The 20045-nt window shown below is 41.3% G+C and overlaps 1 protein-coding gene across 6 annotated transcripts in view; it reads right to left on the reverse strand.

The window, feature by feature from the left end:
- LOC135112778 (uncharacterized) overlaps nt 1–19871 on the reverse strand; it is a 38428-nt gene extending 18557 nt beyond the window's left edge. Inside the window, exons 1-2 of one of the 6 annotated variants that reach the window (XM_064027584.1) lie at nt 19832–19871; nt 19160–19454 (exon numbers count right to left, since the gene is read on the reverse strand). The gene's annotated coding sequence lies outside the window, so the exon portion shown is untranslated. Of the gene's footprint in view, nt 1–224; nt 325–5931; nt 6551–6808; nt 8905–19159; nt 19765–19831 lie in introns of those variants that run through there. The other 5 variants (XM_064027583.1, XM_064027580.1, XM_064027581.1 and 2 more) reach the window with 5 other exon arrangements.
- Between the last annotated feature and the right edge of the window lie 174 nt (nt 19872–20045).

The raw sequence follows: 20045 nt of genomic DNA on the forward strand, positions 1-20045 counted from the left end.
CTAATTTTTTCTGCTCCTTCCCCCTACAATGTTGAGGACATTACCTGGTTCTTACCTGGATAGCCTCCCAAGAGAGAACCCCGAAACAGTTAGCATGCCAGCCCTAAAGAGAATCACTAAGGTATGTGTAGAAAAAAAAAAAAAAAGGGCTGGAAAGTGTGCTATAAGCCCAGAACAAATGTCAAATCAGGCAGATTAGCAGCAGAAATAAAAAAGAAACTCACCAAAGAATTAGGTTAATTCCTTCTTAAAACTATCAAGAGAATCTGCTTTTGCCACACTGATGGGAAGGGAGTTCCAGACTTTCACCACTCTGAAAAAAATCTATGCCTGGCATGACAACAACTGTAAGGAACAAGGATTTTGTAAACAATGTCTTCTCGTGCCAATAATAGGAGCCAAAGTAAAGGAGGAGCCAAAGTAAATAAATCAGTAGGAGAAATTGGAAAGGGATTCTGAAAAAAATCTTCCAACGCTTAATAAGGTCACCTGGTAACAGTCCCCTTTTCACTGAAAATAAGTCCAGATACATAACATGCTGAGCATATGACATATTCTTGAGATCTTGAATCTTCTTTGTCCACTATCGTTGTACTGATTCTAGCAGCTTTAAGTCAGTGACAAAACCAGTATTCCAGACAATACATCCAAGCTCTAGGAGTGGGTAGTAAGGTGGGCAACCATAAATTTGGGGGTGGCATAGTGTGAACTTCAACAAATTGGTGGCTAAACCAGCTGCTTTGGAAGCAACAGAGCACATGTGATCATGATACCTTGTGCTGGTGTGAGAACACACGCCCACATTCTATGGCGCGCCTTTCCCCTAGGATCTGACACCTGCCTCCAGCCACCTTGCCTATCACCACGTGGGAGTCAGGTCAATCCTCACCCTTTGTCTTCTAGATGCCAGCTCTGACTATGACCTGAGCCGGCTCAGCAACCACCTTAGTCAGAATCTGCCCAGCACTGCTGGCAGATGTGCCCAGTCCGTGTCCATCTGGCCTTGGTGGTGGACATGTGATTAGCTGGCAGCTACCTTATTATCTTTTATATAGTTAATCTTATTAATATAATGCGGCAGTATTACCACCATATATTTTTTTGTCACCTCTACAAAAGTACTAGAAGCTTACGTATATATACATTCTCTAGTACATAAAAATGATGACTGTGGTGGAAGGAGTCAATGCTACAAGTTCTCCTGGCCCACATGCCTTGCCTGCTCATCACCAGCTACCTTCATCACCTCCGGCTGCTAAGTCGTCACCGACACATTTCTGCTAAGCCGTCACCGACACAAGCTGCCACGCTACTACACATCTATGGTGTTTAAGCTGCTTTCCAGGCCTCTTTCAAGCTTTTTATGCCAAGCTTGCCCTGCCAGCCCGTGCCCATATGACTTCAAGCAGTCACCAACACCATCCCTGTTTCAAGTCTGGACTTTTAAGCTGTCATTGACGCAACTCAAATGCTTTGCTGCTGATCCCATTGTTCTAAGACTTTGGATCTCATGCCATCAGTCTTCACATATGCAAGTTTTGGTGTTTCCTGTCAGTGTAATCTTTCCTGGTCGTGGCTTCCAGTGCACATCTGCCACGATCCACCACACTTGAAGATTTTATTGCTATCATGTGCATTATTTGTGCAGTGTTATGATTTTTGCAATGCATTTTTATTTTTGCAACTTATTTGGCATAGAGATGCCTTGTTCTCTTGTCTTATGGCCTCTAATGCTGTCCTAGTTTTCTTGGCCTGTGATTCACTGTGCTGATGTCACAACTAGTGTGAGTTTTGTGTTTGGCCACTGTGCTCTCTTTTCTGATGTCTTTGCTATGAGAGTTTTGTGATTCACCAGTGCGTATTCACTTTTTTGGCGTCTCTGTTCTGTGATCCTTGCAACTGGCTGTAGTGCATACATCACATGTCTTACACAGGCAAGCACATCGTTATTATGTGAATTATGTGCTTCAATGTCATTGCACCACTCCATATGTTTTGTAGGCAGTACGGCATGCCTAGAAGGGTGGCCAAGCATTGTGCTGGTGAGGGGACACACACCCAAGCCCTTGCCGCCCACATTCCATGGCACACCTTTCCCCTTGCACCTGATATCAACCTCCGGCTGCCTTGCCTATCACCATGTGAGTGAGGTCAGCCTTCACCCTTTGTCTTCTGGATACCAGCCCTGGCCATGATCTGAGGCTGCCCAGCAATCACCATAGTCAGTGTCCATCCAGCATTGCTGACGGACATGCCTAGTCCGTGTCTGCCTGGCCTTGGTGGTGGACATGTGACTTGCTGGCAGCTATCTTATCATCTTTTGTACAGTTTACTTTATTAATATAATACAGCAGCATAATCACTGTGTTTTTGGGTCACCCCTACATAAGTACTACAAGCTTATATATATATATATATATATATATATATATATATATATATATATATATATATATATATATATATATATATATATATATATATATATAAAACAAGTACAACCTTAGGGTTGAGTTAACTGCAATACCAAGATCAACAACACTGGGACTTATGCAAAGTGGCTTGCCATAAATTTGGTGGGAAGAGTACAAACCCAAATCAAAGGTGACATGAAGGGAGGCAGTGAAAGTAATAATGTTTTTCTTGTCAGCATTAACTCTTATATCCCAAGGTTCTGCAACTTCTATGAGAATGTTAATGTTTCTTTGGGCAACTGATATTTCAAACAGAGCACAGGACAGATTTAAAGGTTATTGGGCAACTGATATTTCAAACAGAGCACAGGACAGATTTAAAGGTCTAATTAACATACAGTTTTAGATCATCAGCAAATATTTTAACACTTCATATCAGGTCTACAGATATGTGATAGATATAAATTAGAAAAAGTGGTCCGTTGGTAACAGGGAGGGAAGAGCTGGAAGAGCCACCCACTACAACCTCCAAAGATCTATTGGTAAGAAAAGCATTAATCCAGGTTAAGACTGTACCTTCAATACCAATGCATTGAAGTTTGGCAAAAAGTATTTGATAGTTCACTGTGCTGAATGCTTTAGCAAAATCAAAAGAATGAAGTCAATCATATCACCATTATCCATCCAATAAATGACATCACTATATGTTAACAATAGCTCATCCTCAACAGACCTCCCTGATCAGAACCCAAATTGATTAACATTGAGAATAGAATTAGTCTCCAAATATTGATAAAGTTTGGAAGTTATAATCCTCTCCAAAGTTTTACATAATTAAGATCACATTTTTCCCTTTCCTAAGGATGGGTACATGTGACTTTAGCCAAATAACTGGAATTTCTCCTAACAGTAATGATTTAATAAAAAAAATAAATAAATACAGAGGGTAAGCCAGAGTGCTAGAACAGTTATTACGTAAAGCTGAATGAACTGCATCTGGGCACATAGCTGAAGAAGGATTAATGCTATTCAGAGCCTTTTTAACATCAGAGATGAGCAACTGAACTTCCTGGAAGATCCCTTCATGAAACCAATGAGGTGACTGAGGATGACCAGATGGAGTAGTGAATGTAGATAGAAAGGCTGAACCTAATATACCAGCGATTTCTTTAGAATTGGACATGAAGCCATCAGGGCTAGAGAGAGGACCAATGGATGGAGACAACCCATCTTTTTGCTTTATATGTAAGAGTGAAATAGCTTGGGATTGATAGAAAAATTTGAAAATTTTTACTCTTGCACTAGTCTCTCTATTCTGGATGAAACTATTTTCTCTGGTGGTTTTTGGCCTGTTTTTTTAATTAATCTGCATGTTGTTTTTTCTGCATATCATTAGTTTTTATTTTTTACTCCACCATATCCCATCAGAAACTAATGTTTTGCAGTAAAAACAAAAGGCAAATTAATACAAAACTGACCAAAATCTACCAGAAAAATAGTTTCATCCTCATAAATAAATAACACAGCAGTAACACCCACTCACAATGTTCTCCACGAGATGGCTATCACCACCACCACCACCTAATGAAACTAATCTAACCAAACCAAACTAACCTTACCTACCTAACCTAACCAAAACTAATCAAACCTAACTAAACTAACCTAACCAAACTAACATAACTAACTATACTAACTTAACCTAACTAAACTAATCTAACCAAACCAAACTAGCCTAACCTAACCTAACTGGCAAGATAAGAATTTAATATGAAGTTGTTACCTTGTTTATCTTCATAAAATCTGGTGATGCACTTGAAATAATCGAGGTGATGCTATGACACCCACTGGCAACAGACATCTTCCTCAGAGCAATTAAAATATTTCAAATTGAGCCACTTCCTTCTCCACAGAATGAAATAAAATGCTGATTACCTAAAGTAATTTGGTATTTTTAATAGACCAGCCACTACATTCTCAAACAAAAGAATCAGTCACCTCGACTAATTTTGCACTTGCACGAGATGTGACATATGCATGCACAGACAAGCACACCTTCACCAGCATGCCTCAGTGCCCGCCTGTCCATTACACGCGTGGGTGCATCACTTCTCAGCAATGTCACGGCAGTGAGCAAGCTTGCTTCTCCAAAAACAGATAAATCTTTAAAAATTGTTGTCGGTATTATAAACAAAAATTTGTGGTGGGGTATATATGGGGTTAAAATTATTTAGAATGAGAAGCTTTACATGATGAGAAGGATACAAAAAGCCATGTTGAGATTGGTGCAAGAGTAAAAGAATACTGAAAAATTGCTGACAATATGATTTTCATAAGCAATTTGTCCTTGGATAGCATAATTTCTGTAATGGTAATTCATGGAAAGAAAGACTTGGTGATCATCAACTGCTACTCAAGAGTTCCTGCCACGTACCACTCTCGATTAATCTAGATATCACGTCCGTGTTACATACAAGCACAAAACTCATGTCATGGAGAAGGGTTCGGTGACCTTGCCGTAAATGTAAGAAAAAACTGAGGGCATGTGTCTAGTATGACTGTAATAGCACTCACATGTGGAGAAATTTGATATTTTCTAAGTCCAGCAAGCTCTGCACCAGTCAAGAGTAAACACTGAAAAGATTTTCTTTTGTTTATAACTGGGATTTGAGGGTAGCAGCATATTAGGATTTCATGATATCTATACAGCTTCACATGTCTGGGGGGTTCCACTCATACTCTTCTAGACAGGATGGAATCAAAAGCTTTTCGTCTCACCAACTCCTCTCCTCTAACTGACTGTCTTCAGCCTCTCTCTCACCACCGCAATGTTGCATCTCTAGCTGTCTTCTACTGCTATCTTCATGCTAACTGCTCTTCTGATCTTGCTAACTGCATGCCTCCCCTCCTCCTGCGGCCTCGCTGCACAAGACTTTCTTCTTTCTCTCACCTCTATTCTGTCCACCTCTCTAACGCAAGAGTTAACCAGTACTCTCAATCATTCATCCCTTTCTCTGGTAAACTATGGAACTCCCTGCCTACTTCTGTATTTCCACCTTCCTATGACTTGAATTCCTTCAAGAGGGAGGTTTCAAGACACTTATTCATCAATTTTTGACTACTGCTTTGACCCTTTTATGGGACTGGCATTTCAGTGGGCATTTTTTTTTTATTGGATTTTTGTTGCCTTTGGCCAGTGTCCATCCTACATGAAAAAAAAAAAAAAAAAAATCACCCGCTGCCACTTGTGAGGCCATTACTGAGGCCACCAATTACAACTTTCCATGGTAGGTTCAGTTACACTTTTCACTTGTTTTAGAGACGTGTCAGGCGTTGAGAGGCTTAGTGTCATTTGTTAATATGGCTACAAAGTGGCGGGAGGTGAAGCAAACAGTACCAGTGTTCAGCAGGAAAAAAAGTCACTGTGAGATATTTAGCACACCAATGGTCAAGTTGCAATATACAGACATAAGAAAGAGATTCCATGAGTTTATTAAAGAAGCCGCCAAACTGTACCCACCTCCATCACCTCAAGAATCTCCACACCACACAGGTAAGGCATAATGGTATCATTTTTGAGGTCCCTTGTTAGGTTAGGTTAGATTGTTAGGTTATGCCAGGCCAGGTTAGATTAGGTTTGGTTAACGTCCTAGTGGGGACACAGCCCCACCTGCTAGGTTAGCTTATGCTAGGTTAGATTAACGTCCAAGTGGTAGGGGTCCAGAGGCTAGGATAGATTAGGGAAATTTGAAATATTAAGGTAAATTTCCTTAGATTTCTGAACGTCCTTATTTCACTTACTTTCAATCGCCCCCCCCTGCCAAAACCCCCGATTCCCCACAGGCCCCCAAGCTTGTTTGAGGGGTTAGGGTGGGTTGGGGTGGAATGGGGGAGGGCGGACTTCTTATCAAGAAATACCGTTCTCAACTCTTTTATAACTGGTTCAAGATTGGCTCCTTGAATTGGTCAAGTCCTTAAGTGGCTTGTACGGCATTTGTGGAGAAGTGGGGTCCCCGGCTGGCTGGGCCGCGACCGGCAGGTCTGAGTTGCCCCTAACCTAACGTATCCTAGCCTGACCTACTCGGAAAATACACAGCTGGATACTAAGACCTGCCGGACGCGGACCCGCCAGCCGGGGACCCCACCTCTCCAACAGTGCCACTTGTACTCCCAAGGCTTGTAAGAAGCACTGCGAACAGGAGGATTAAATCGGAAAGGGGCAAAAGATTTACCTAAGGAGATTATGGATAAATCAGTTATATGCTTCATTAACAAAAAAAAAAAAAAAAAAAAAAAAAAAAAAAATCAAAATCCCAATCGATAAAGAATGGTTGGAAAGCGGGGTTTTCTGATGGGGAAAGCTAAAACAGTGCCAAATATGATCAAATATATCTTACCACCAGAAATAAATAGGAAGCTGCCTACAACCAATGTCGTTGATCTTTCTGCCGTTTTTTATCTTGAGCTTGATGGTGCATGATCTTGATCTTGATCGTACAAGTGGCTCAGGATCACTCCTGAGCCAGGCCTTTGGATCGGCAACTCCAGTAGAAGGGGGGGGGGGGGAAGGGAAACGAACAGCATCCTCTATCCTAATTGTTCCTACATCCGGCACGCCACATTCTCTCCAGAAACCCTTTCACCGCCTCAATCATCCTTTCATTCGCCACTCGACACGCTCCCAGCAACACCATCCATCCCTTTCCTGTCTTCTCCACTCTTTCATTCCTATCACGCCCTAACTCATTCAGTATAACTTGCATCATCTCATTCCTGTCTCTGGCATACTTCACACACTCCAGCACCACATGTTCCACCGTCTCATCCTCTCCCATGTCACACATATGGCACACTTTGCTGTGGGATTCAGACCACCTGTAACTCCTTGCATTCACATCCACACACTATGCCCTCGCTCGGAAGAGATCACCGTCCAGGCTTCCATCATACCACCTTTCATACCTCGGGGCCCCTTTCTCCTTGTACCATTCCAGGATCTTCTTTCTTTCCATCTCATTCTTTAATTCAGTCCCACACATTTCACTTCTTTGTCTCATTCTTCCATTTTCTCACATCCATTCAGCTCCCACTCTGCCTCCTCTTGTTACCACCCATTCACGCTCATTTTTATTCCTCCCACCCTTTCTTATGGCCCACACAAATTGCAATCCATTCCTGTCTGTCATTCTCATGCACCTCTTCCTCATTTGCTTCCACTTTTATTCCACAGGTACACCTTCCTTGCTATTCTTGCATCATCCATTCCCTTAAGCCTAATCTTGTACCTAAGTGTGGCTTTTGTGAGTCTTTCCCTAAAGGTCCTCCATCCCATATCACCTCTCAAGGCTTCAACCTCTGTGCACCTCGGTGCACTCAGTGCCATCCTTGCTACTCTATTCTGGCCCACTTTTAACTTATCAATTTAACTTTCATTCCATGCAATCACATCCATACCATACATTATATTTGGCGCAGCCACACTCTTCCACACTTCTCTCAACACATCATACTTGCTCTCATCCTTGCCGCGCTTCCCAATCGACCTACCCACTGGTTTACCACACTTATCTTTTCATTCTTTGCCTTTACACACCCACTAGGACTCATCCACATCCCTAAGTACTTGTATTCTTGCACCTGTTTCAACTCATTCTCTCCAAGTCACCATACCACATTACTTTCATCCTCTGACCTATTCACAATCATTACCTTGCTTTTCTCCTGCTAAACTTTACTCCAAAGTCTTTTCCATAGCCATCCACAACATCCAACAAACTTTGAAGCTCATCTGCCGATTCACTCATAACAACTACGTTATCTGCATAAAGAAGCACACATACTTTATCATTCCCCACACTTTACCCCTACATTCATTCTTCTCATCCTGGCTGCTAGCTCCAGGCTAAAAAGGGTTGGTGACAATATACAGCCCTGCCTAACTCCTCTCTCACTCTTCACCCAGTCTGTATCTAGCTCTTGTGTCCACATACATACTTTGCACTATGTTAACTATCTTTGCATTCAATCCAATCTTTTCTAAGACACTACCTAGCATTTCTCTGTTCACGCTATTATAAGCTTTCTTTATATCCATAAAATCTTGGTACAATTTACCCCCATCCTTCTTTTTCTTCTCAATCATTTCATTCACCACACACATATTGTCCTCAACTCTCCTATCCACACGAAAACCATTTTGTTCTTCACCCAGCACTCCAGCTCTCTCAATCCATTAACAGTCTCTCGTTCAACACTGCACTGAAAACTTTACCTATAGTATTCACTAATGCAATTGGCCTGTAGTTCTTCAGCTCATTCTTACTCTTAAATCCTCTCTTATGCAACAGACACACTCGGCTCTCATTCCACTTTCTTGGCACTCTCTCTTCATCCCAGACTCAGTTGAATAATTCAGTCATTCTATCTATCTCTACCTCCCCACCATTCTTGTAGAACTCATACGGTATATCATCTGGACCTACTGCCTTGCCATTCTTCTGCCTTCTCACACACCTTTCGCTTAATCTTGATCTTGATGCAGATCTTGATCCTGATGTTATGTGGCCGGGATTACTTTTGAGCCAGGCCATTTTATCGGAAACTCCCGTAGGGAACAAGAGAAAAATGGCAAACAGAAGACAAACACCATATTTCACACAACTAGCTCTTACATCTAGCACACCACATTTTCAACATTTTCAACATTTTCATTTCAACATTTTCATTAATAGAAAGTGTCAAAATTTTTCAGGATTTAACTCAATCATGACTTCTGGCACCTAGCCAAAAACATCTCCATTAACTTTGCTTCTTCATCTTTCCCACTTTTATTTCAACCAGATGGCACCACTGCCATCCCATCTATTTCTAAAGTTGAACTCTTTGCTTAAACCTTTGCTAAAACTCTACCTTGGAAAATTCAGGCCTTGTTCCTCCCTCTCCTCCATCCTCTGACTACTTCATACCACCCATTAAGATCCCTCATAGTGATGTTTACCATGCCCTCACTGGTCTAAAACCCTCGGAAGCTTTATGAATCTGGTGGGGTCCCTCTTATTGTTTTCTGAAACTGTGCCTCCATGCTTGCACCTTATCTAGTCAGAACTCTTCCAACTCTGTCTATCAACAACTACCTTCCCTTCTTGCTGGAAGTTTGCCTAAATTCAGCCTATTGCTATAAAGGGTGACCATTATGGTCCCTCAAACTACCATCCTATTGCTTTAATTATCTGCCTCTCTAAAGTTTTGAATCTATCATCAACAGGAAGACTATTAAAGACATCAATCACTTCACAACCTTCCATCTGATTGCCAGTATGGGTTCTGTTAAGGCTGCTCTACTGGTGATTTCTTGGCTTTCCGTACTGATTCTTAGTCATCCTCTTTTAGAATATTGGTGAAACTTTTGCTGTTGCCTTAGACATATCAAAAGCTTTTAATAGATTCAGGCACAAAGATTTGATTTCCAAACTACCCTCCAACATCTTCTATACTTCTCTCTATAACTTCATCTTAAATTTCCTTTTTGACCATTCTTTTGCTGCTGTGGTAGATGGTCACTGTTTTTCTATTAACAGTGGTTTTCCTCAGGGTTCTGTCTTGTCACCTATTATTCTTCCTATTATTTATCAATGATCTAAACCAATTATTCATCAATGATCTAAACCAAACTTCTTGTCCTATCCACTCCTACGCTGCTGATACCACCCTCTACTTTCCCAAGTCTTTTCACAAACATCCAACCCTTCAGGGAGTAAAAACTTCTCGCAGGGAAGCCACAGAATGCCTGGTCTCTCTAAAACTTCTGATTGGGGCAGAGCAAACTTAGTATTGTTCAATGGTTCAAAAATTCAATTCCTCCATCTATCAACTTGACACAACCTTCCAGACAACTATCCCCTCTTCTTCAATGACAGTCAACTGTCCCCCTCTTCTACAATGAACATCCTCAATCTGTCCTTTACTTATAATCTGAACTGGAAACTTCACATCTCATCTCTAGCTAAAACAGTTTCTATGAAGTTAGGCATTTTGAGATGTCTCCACCAGTTTTTCTCATCCCCCCCCCCCCCGGCTGCTAACTCTGTACAAGGGCCTTATCCGTCTGTACATGGAGTATGCTTCACATGTCTTGGGGGGGGATTTCCACTCATACCGCTCTTCTAGACAGGGTGGAATCAAAAGCTTTTCATCTCATCAACTCCTCTCCTCTAACTGACTGTCTTCAGCCTCTCTCTCATCACCACAATGTTGCATCTCTAACTGTCTTCTACTGCCATTTTCATGCTAACTGCTCTTCTGATCTTGCTAACTGCATGCCTCCCCTCCTCCCGCGGCCTCACTGCACAAGATTTTCTTCTTTCTCTCATCCCTATTCTGTCCACTCTCTAATGCAAGAGTTAACCAGTATTCTCAATTATTCGTCCCTTTCTCTGGTAAACTCTGGAACTGCTTGCCAGCTTCTGTATTTCCACCTTCCTATAACTTGAATTCCTTTATGAGGGAGGTTTCAAGACACTTATCCTTCAATTTTTGACTACCGCTTTGGACCCTGTTCAGGGATCAGCATCTCAGTGGGCTTTTTTTTATTGGATTTTTGTTGCCCTTGGCCAGTATCCCTCCTACATAATAATAATAATAATAATAATAATAATAATAATAATAATAATAATAATAATAATAATAATAATAATAATAATAATAAAAAGTCACCTGCATTCATTCCACATTCTCAGCAAGCTCTCCCCCTCCCACACATGTAAATGGCTCAGTCATCCTATCAATCACAACTTCCCATCCATTTTTGTACATCTCATAAGGTATCTCTTCTGGCCCTGCTGCCTTCCCATTCTGCTTTTTCACATATTTCTTCACCTCTTCCCTGCTGGTTCTTTCATTCAGCTCATCTGCATCCTTCCTCTCCAGTGTCACACACCCTTCTCTCACATCAATTATCTCGCCTACACCTCCAATCTCATTCCGAAACTTTTATCACCTTTCTCAGTTCTTTCTTATCTGTCACCAATCCCCCATTCACCTTCAGGCTCTCCACATTCTCACTGTCAGGCATCCCCTCACCCCTCAGGAATCTGTACCATTCTCAGCCACCAACATCTTTCTTTCTTAAAGACTGAATCACACTTCTTTCAAACCTAACTTTAGTATTCATTATCTTTCATTTCATTACTCACTGCTGACTCACATATGCTGACCATGCATTCTGGTACTCACTTTCAGCATCCTCTTTCTCAACTGCCTGCAGACCCTATTTAGTCTCTTTCTCTCCTTCCTAGCATCCTAATCTCATCACTCCAACATGACTTACATGTACACTTTCTGGCACTTGTTCTTACATACCCTATCTGGCTGGCTGCTGCATTCCTCACATTCTTTACAAATTTATTATTCATTTTATCCACATCATTTAGGCTTTCATCCTCCCAGCTTCTCTCACTCATCTATCTGGAAATTCTCCCATCCTACATCCCTCAACCTCTGCTTTCTCCTCTTATCCTATGCATTCCTTCCCTCCCTTCCACACAACTTACATTCAAACACCAGCATATCATGGTCCGAGACAATGTCAGTCATTCCATTCTCATCTATCCACGTGCAATCCACAATCTTGCGCATTCTCCCAATCACTAGCATATAGTCAATTGCAGACTCCTGGTTCCTAGCACACCAAGTCATTCATTCTTCTGCCAGGGTCTCATTCAGGTTCTACAAGTCCATATCATTCACAAACTCATTAAGCATGAGTTTGTGGCAGCAGAGCCAATGTGGATGATTGGCAGCAGAGCCCATGTGGATGATTTTGATTTAAGGAAGAGACTTTTGGACAGTTCAAAAACCCTGAAACACTCCCCTTTCAGTCATGTCTTCATCAACAGGGACTTAATTTTTCAACAAGGGAAACAACTGGCTGAATGTTGGGAGCATTCCAGAGGACAGATGTGGAGTGGTGAGTCATACAGTGTTCTGTCTCATTCCCCTGCTCAGGTTGCTAGTGCCCAGGCTCTTGCCAATCTGTTAAACTAGATAAGCTGTTGTGTGGTGTACAGTTGGGTAACGTATCTAAGTTTAAGTTCTTAAAATTTGGGTTTTGTAAAGTTAATTGTTTATCTAGCAAATTGGGTTATGTTTCATCTGTTATTAAATCTTTAGATATCAGTGTGTTCAGTATAGTGATGACATGGTTAACATCTTCTCTATTTGATTCTTTTGTGTCTATCACTGGGTACCAGCTAGTTAGAACCAATACTGTGGGTGTGGTCCCTAAGCATGGAGTTTGTTTTTATGTTAAAAATTCCTTTTCTTTCATGACTGTTGATTGTGACTACCAAAATGTTGTTATTTATTTGATTAAGTATTTGGTTTATCTTGTGTTGGTTTATCACCCCCCAAGTGCTTGCTTTCAGAAAGATGCAAATTTAGCAAATTTCTTAATGGAATTCTGTGGAGACTTAATATGGGAGACTTTAATCTCCCAGAGGTATATTGGTCAGTGACTAACTGTATGTCTTTACAATATCCACCTCTTCCTCAAATGTTTCTTGATACATTCAATATTTTGGGTCTTACTCAATGGGTTAAACTACTGACTTTTTACTCCTCAGGCAATATTCTTGATCTTGTATTTACATCATAAAATGACAGAATTGGTGATGTAGAGTTGCTTCCTCTTTTTCCTGTGGTCATTGTGGTGTTTTATTTTATTATAACTTTGAAATCACATCTGAGACAACAAACATGGAAAGAGTTAGAAGGACTTTGTTCAAGGGTAATTACAAGGAAATTGAACAACACCTCCAGGCAATTGGTTGGGCTTATCAATTACATAGTAGATCAGTTAATGAGATGTTTGTAAGGTTACTTGAAATTTTATCACCTTTAGTTAACAGATATGTACCTCTTTCTGTTTGATTATCTAGTTTCCCAGATTCACATTTCCCTTCACAGCTTCTAGCTGGTCTGAGATAAGCAAGATCTAGAGCTTGGCAACACTACAAAAATCTTTGTTCCTCTTATGGTAAAAGAGCAGCTATAACTGAAGAGGCCCTTGCTGCATTTGATATGGTTAATCAGGAATACAAAACATTCTTTATTACTCAAATCAGCTATAAGTTGTCTTTGGTTAATATGATGAAAGAGTTTTCTAAAGTTCTCCATTCTTATATTAGGCAAAAAAAAGTGGGTTTTTCAATCAGTCCTCTAAGGCAAAGTGATGGTACACTGACAGCTGATTGCACGCATATGTCCAAACTACTGGCTGATGAGTTCTTCTTTGTTTATGTTGACATTGATCTAGCATTACCTGCACCTCATCAAGTATTTCCTGGACCCTTTAATGATGTTCCTATCCTTGTCTGATGTTGTTAAGCTTTTCTCAGAACTTGAGGTGGATTCAAGCACAGGTCCTGATAACATCCATCCACTACTCCTGTGTTCTTGTCCGTCTCTCACTGAACCATTCTTTATTCTTTTTAAAGTCTTTATCTAAAGGTGCCCTTCCTACTGCTTGGAAAAGCTCTTCTATTGCCCCTATATTCAAAAAGGTGTCACATTTTATTCCCTTGAATTAAAGGCCAGTTAGTTTTACCTCAGCATGCTGTAAAACCTTAGGATGAGTCATTTATAAACATCTCTATAACAATCTTAACAATAATAATCTGCTGTCACCTGACCAATTTGAATTCAGACAAGGGCGTACTGTGGATGATCAGTTACTGCTCACTTACAACAGTGTGACTTCACGGTTGGATGATGCTAATGTTGCTGTTGTTCTTTTCGATTTTGCTAAAGTGATACTGTGTCATAAAATACTTACCGTTAAACTTAGGCTTCTTGGCATCGGTGGCAGGGTACTTAGTTGGATAAGTGATTTTCTAACCAATCATATAATGTGGGTTACTGTGGGAGGTCAGAGTAGTTTTTTTTTTTTCTTTTTTATGTAGGAAGGACACTGGCCAAGGGCAACAAAAATCTAATAAAAAAAAATGCCCACTGAAATGCCAGTCCCACAAAAGGGTCAAAGCAGTGGTCAAAAATTGGTGGATAAGTGTCTTGAAACCTCCCTCTTGAAGGAATTCAAGTCATAGGAAGGTGGAAATACAGAAGCAGGCAGGGAGTTCCAGAGTTTACCAGAGAAAGGGATGAATGATTGAGAATACTGGTTAACTCTTGCGTTAGAGAGGTGGACAGAAGAGGGATGAGAGAAAGAAGAGTCTTGTGCAGCGAGGCCGCGGGAGGAGGGGAGGCATGCAGTTAGCAAGATCAGAAGAGCAGTTAGCATGAAAATAGCAGTAGAAGACAGCTAGATATGCAACATTGTGGCGGTGAGAGAGAGGCTGAAGACAGTCAGTTAGAGGAGAGGAGTTGATGAGACGAAAAGCTTTTGATTCCACCCTGTCTAGAAGAGCAGTATGAGTGGAACCCCCCCTGACATGTGAAGCATACTCCATACATGGACGGATAAGGCCCTTGTACAGAGTTAGCAGCTGGCAGGGGTGAGAAAAACTGGCAGAGACGTCTCAGAACACCTAATTTCATAGAAGCTGTTTTAGCTAGAGATGAGATGTGAAGTTTCCAGTTCAGATTATAAGTAAAGGACAGACCGAGGATGTTCAGTGTAGAAGAGGGGGACAGTTGAGTGTCATTGAAGAAGAGGGGATAGTTGTCTGGAAGGTTGTGTCGAGTTGATAGATGGAGGAATTGAGTTTTTGAGGGATTGAACAATACCAAGTTTGCTCTGCCCCAATCAGAAATTTTAGAAAGATCAGAAGTCAGGCGTTCTGTGGCTTCCCTGCGTGATATGTTTACCTCCTGAAGGGTTGGACGTCTATGAAAAGACATGGAAAAGTGCAGGGTGGTATCATCAGCGTAGGAGTGGATAGGACAAGAAGTTTGGTTTAGAAGATCATTAATGAATAATAAGAAGAGAGTGGGTGACAGGACAGAACCCTGAGGAACACCACTGTTAATAGATTTAGGAGAAGAACAGTGACCGTCTACCACAGCAGCAATAGAGCGGTCAGAAAGGAAACTTGAGATGAAGTTACAAAGAGAAGGATAGAAACCGTAGGAGGGTAGTTTGGAAATCAAAGCTTTGTGCCAGACTCTATCAAAAGCTTTTGATATGTCCAAGGCAACAGCAAAAGTTTCACCAAAATCTCTAAAAGAGGATGACCAAGACTCAGTAAGGAAAGCCAGAAGATCACCAGTAGAGCGGCCTTGACGGAACCCATACTGGCGATCAGATAGAAGGTTGTGAAGTGATAGATGTTTAAGAATCTTCCTGTTGAGGATAGATTCAAAAACTTTAGATAGGCAGGAAATTAAAGCAATAGGACAGTAGTTTGAGGGATTAGAATGGTCACCCTTTTTAGGAACAGGTTGAATGTAGGCAAACTTCCAGCAAGAAGGAAAGGTAGATGTTGACAGACAGAGCTGAAAGAGTTTGACTAGGCAAGGTGCAAGCACGGAGGCACAGTTTCGGAGAACAATAGGAGGGACCCCATCAGGTCCATAAGCCTTCTGAGGGTTTAGGCCAGCGAGGGCATGGAAAAATCATTGTGAAGAATTTTAATAGGTGGCATGAAGTAGTCAGAGGGTGGAGGAGAGGGAGGAACAAGCCCAGAATCATCCAAGGTAGCGATTTTAGCAAAAGTTTGAACAAAGACTTCAGCTTTAGAAATAGATGTGATAGCAGTGGTGCCATCTGGTTGAAGTAGAGGAGGGAAAGAAGAAGAAGCAAAGTTATTGGAGATATTTTTGGGTAGATGCCAGAAGTCACGAGGGGAGTTAGATCTTGAAAGGTTTTGACATTTTCTGTTAATGAAGGAGTTTTTGGCTAGTTGGAGAACAGACTTGGCATGGTTCTGGGCAGAAATATAAAGTGCATGAGATTCTGGTGATGGAAGGCTTAAGTACCTTTTGTGGGCCACCTCTCTATCATGTATAGCACGAGAACAAGCTGTGTTAAACCAAGGTTTAGAAGGTTTAGGACGAAAAAAAAAGTGAGGAATGTATGCCTCCATGCCAGACACTATCACCTCTGTTATGCGCTCAGCACACAAAGACGGGTCTCTGACACGGAAGCAGTAGTCATTCCAAGGAAAATCAGCAAAATACCTCCTCAGGTCCCCCCAACTAGCAGAGGCAAAACGCCAGAGGCACCTTTGCTTAGGTGGTTCCTGAGGAGGGATTGGAGTGATAGGACAAGATAAGGATATGAGATTGTGACTGGAGGAGCCCAATGGAGAAGAAAGGGTGACAGCATAAGCAGAAGGATTAGAGGTCAGGAAAAGGTCAAGAATGTTGGGCGTATCTCCAAGACGGTCAGGAATACGAGTAGGGTGTTGCACCAATTGCTCTAGGTCATGGAGGATAGCAAAGTTGTAGGCTAGTTCACCAGGATGGTCAATGAAGGGAGAGGAAAGCCAAAGCTGGTGGTGAACATTGAAGTCTCCAAGAATGGAGATCTCTGCAAAAGGGAAGAGGGTCAGAATGTACTCCACTTTGGAAGTTAAGTAGTCAAAGAATTTCTTATAGTCAGAGGAGTTAGGAGAGAGGTATACAGCACAGATAAATTTAGTATGAGAGTGACTCTGTAGTCGTAGCCAGATGGTGGAAAACTCGGAAGATTCAAGAGCGTGGGCACGAGAGCAGGTTAAGTCATTGCGCACATAAACGCAGCATCCAGCTTTGGATCGAAAATGAGGATAGAGAAAGTAGGAGGGAATAGAAAAGGGGCTACTGTCAGTTGCCTCAGACACCTGAGTTTCAGTGAGGAAAAGAAGATGAGGTTTAGAAGAGGAGAGGTGGTGTTCTACAGATTAAAAGTTAGATCTTAGTACTACTAGACCTGTACTTAATGGAGTTCCCCAAGGTTCTGTTCTGGGTCCGATGTTATTTCTCATTTATATAAACAATCTTCTTTTGTCAATCATAAACAACTGTAAATTATTTGCTGATGACTAAAAAATATATCTTAAGTAACATTTGACAATTCTTTAAGTTTTGTTAAGGATTTATCATCTTACCAAAGTGACAGTGAATTTCTGCAATTACTGGTTCATGGGGTTTGAAGCTTAATATTGAGAAATGTATCATCCTCAGGTTTCACCATGGATCTGTCAATTGGAATGATGTGGGACATCTAAGTGTTTACAACATCAACAGAGAACCTATCAAGATTGTGAAGTCATAAAGATTTGGGAGTTGTTGATACTTCTCTTAAGTTTCATATTCATATCAGACATATTGTTAACAAAGCAGCTGCCCTTTCCTCACACTTTCTAAAAAACAATATTATGCAGATCTGAGAAGTTTATGAAATCCCATCTCTTGTCTCAACTATGCCCTCTTTTTGAATTTGCTTTTCCTGTGTAACACTGGTTATATTGGGGACTTGGGTTTGCTAGAATCTTTTCAAAGATGGACCAAGTGGATTGATGAACTGGCTGGATGTCCCTTACTTGCACCACTTAAAAGCTCTCAACATATACTTGATAAAGGGAAGATTTCTCAGAGCAGACTTACTGAAATGTTGGAAAATTTTTCATAGAATACGTGGTCTCCAGTCAAGTAATATATTTATCTTACTGCCATCGAGAGGAACCCGTGGACACAGATTCAAGATTGCTCATTCTTTTTGCTTAACAGAAATTAGAAGACAGTTTTTCTCCCTTAGAATTTGGAATTCCCTTCCTGATGATGTGGTTGCTTTAGTCAGTCAAGTCCTTCAAGTTGGCCTTACATAGGAGTATGGGTCTACTTTTATACAATTATGTTGACTAAATGCAATATTCTCCAAAATCCTGCATATGGCACATAACTCAATTCAATCTAATGGTAAATATGCAGTTTCACCCAATATCCCCAATCTCTACCCACACCCCACCAACCCCTCCAGCAAGCTTACGGGCCTGTGGGGAACTGGGGCTTTTGAGGGGGATACATAAGAGTGATATATAGACTTTGAAAATGTAGGAAAATTTCCCTAGAAGTCAAGGAAATTTCTTAAATGTAGCAAACCAAAAACCTATTATAACCAGGGGGCTGTGCCCCCCTTGAACCCCCACCATTAGTATATCCGAACACAACCAGAAAGCTAAGGTAACCTAACCTAACTTTACCTAACCTTACCCAACCTTACCTATCCTATCCTAACCTTACCTAACCTTACCTATCCTAACCTATTCTAACCTAACCTTACTTAACCTATTCAAACCCAGCTAAAAACTGAGGTAAACCTTTGAAATTCCATCCCTACCTTATCATTCGTTTGCGACAAGGTAATATGGGGTTAGAAATGCTCCTAGCAGTGTGATCTAGACCGTGAGACACTTCATACTTACGTACGGTTTATTGGGGGAAACTGCAATTATACCAATCTAATTGTCATTCTAATTGTTATTACACATACTAGGTTTGCCAGCAGCTTTGTGGTATTCCCCATTACCTTGCATTACCTATTCCCTATTGCTTAATTGCCATGACAAAGGGGATACCAAACCAGGTGTGTGAAACCAAACCAGGTGAGGTCACTCCTAGCCTCCTGGTCACCCTTGTCCTCCTGGGGATCTTTTGCTCCCGCATGAGCAATCTGGTCCTCATTTTTTTTTTTTTTTTAAGGGGGGTGAAGAGAAATAGAAAGCTAGCTAAAGAGAAAGTGGGTGAGAGAAGAAGGGGTGAAAGAAAGTAAGAAGAAAGATAGCTTGTGGGCTAACCACATTGCTCATTACCTGGTCCTTGGTCATTTTCTGTGCACTCTTATCTTGGGTGGTATCCGTCGCTGCCTGGTTTTCCTTGTCCTCAGTGCCCTCCTTTATCCTTGATCTCAGCTTGCTCTTCACTACCTCCAGGCACTCGTCGCACAGGAACAAAATATTGGCGTGGCTGAGCACCTTGGAGCCAGCCCTGAGCCCCACAGGTTGTGTGGACCACCATTCACATCCCTCGCAGGTCACACCACTACTCCTGATAGACACATACTCTACAGATTTCAAGAGCCATTTCTAGTTTACCGTATATAATCCACTTAGGAAGAAGAAGAAGAAAAAAAAAACTAGTCACGCGTGTTTTTCAAGCCGCCCGCTTCCACCATCTCATGTTTGCTGCAGCCTGTAGGTGACTGGGGATCGCTCCTGAGCCAGGGCTTTGGAAAAGCAACTCTTGTAGGAATAAGACACAAAAAACAAGCAGAAAATGAACAGTATCCTTCACACTGTCTCTACATCTGGCACTCCACATTCTCTCCGGCAGGAATTCCTTCGCTGCCTCAATTATCCTCTCTTTCGTCCCTCCACACAGTCCCAGCAGCAGCACCAACCACTCTCTTTCTGTCTTCTACTCTTTCATTCCTATTATGCTCAGAATCACTTGCATCTTCTCTCTCCTCGTCTCTCATAACTCACACTCTGCAGGGCCACATGCTCCACCATCTCATACTGTACCATGTTCATTGTCGGCAGGAAGAGGGGAAAAATTACAACAGAAGATAAAAAAAAAAAGCATAAGAGATATGGAAAGACAGACAATAGGCTTTTTGAAAGACTACTTGAGTTTCTCCTGTTATAGCCAGATAAATAAGTAATAATGATTATTACTCCACCACTTTTTTTTCTGTCC

Source organism: Scylla paramamosain, chromosome 24, assembly GCF_035594125.1.
Source record: "Scylla paramamosain isolate STU-SP2022 chromosome 24, ASM3559412v1, whole genome shotgun sequence".
Taxonomy (NCBI): Eukaryota; Metazoa; Arthropoda; class Malacostraca; order Decapoda; family Portunidae; genus Scylla; species Scylla paramamosain.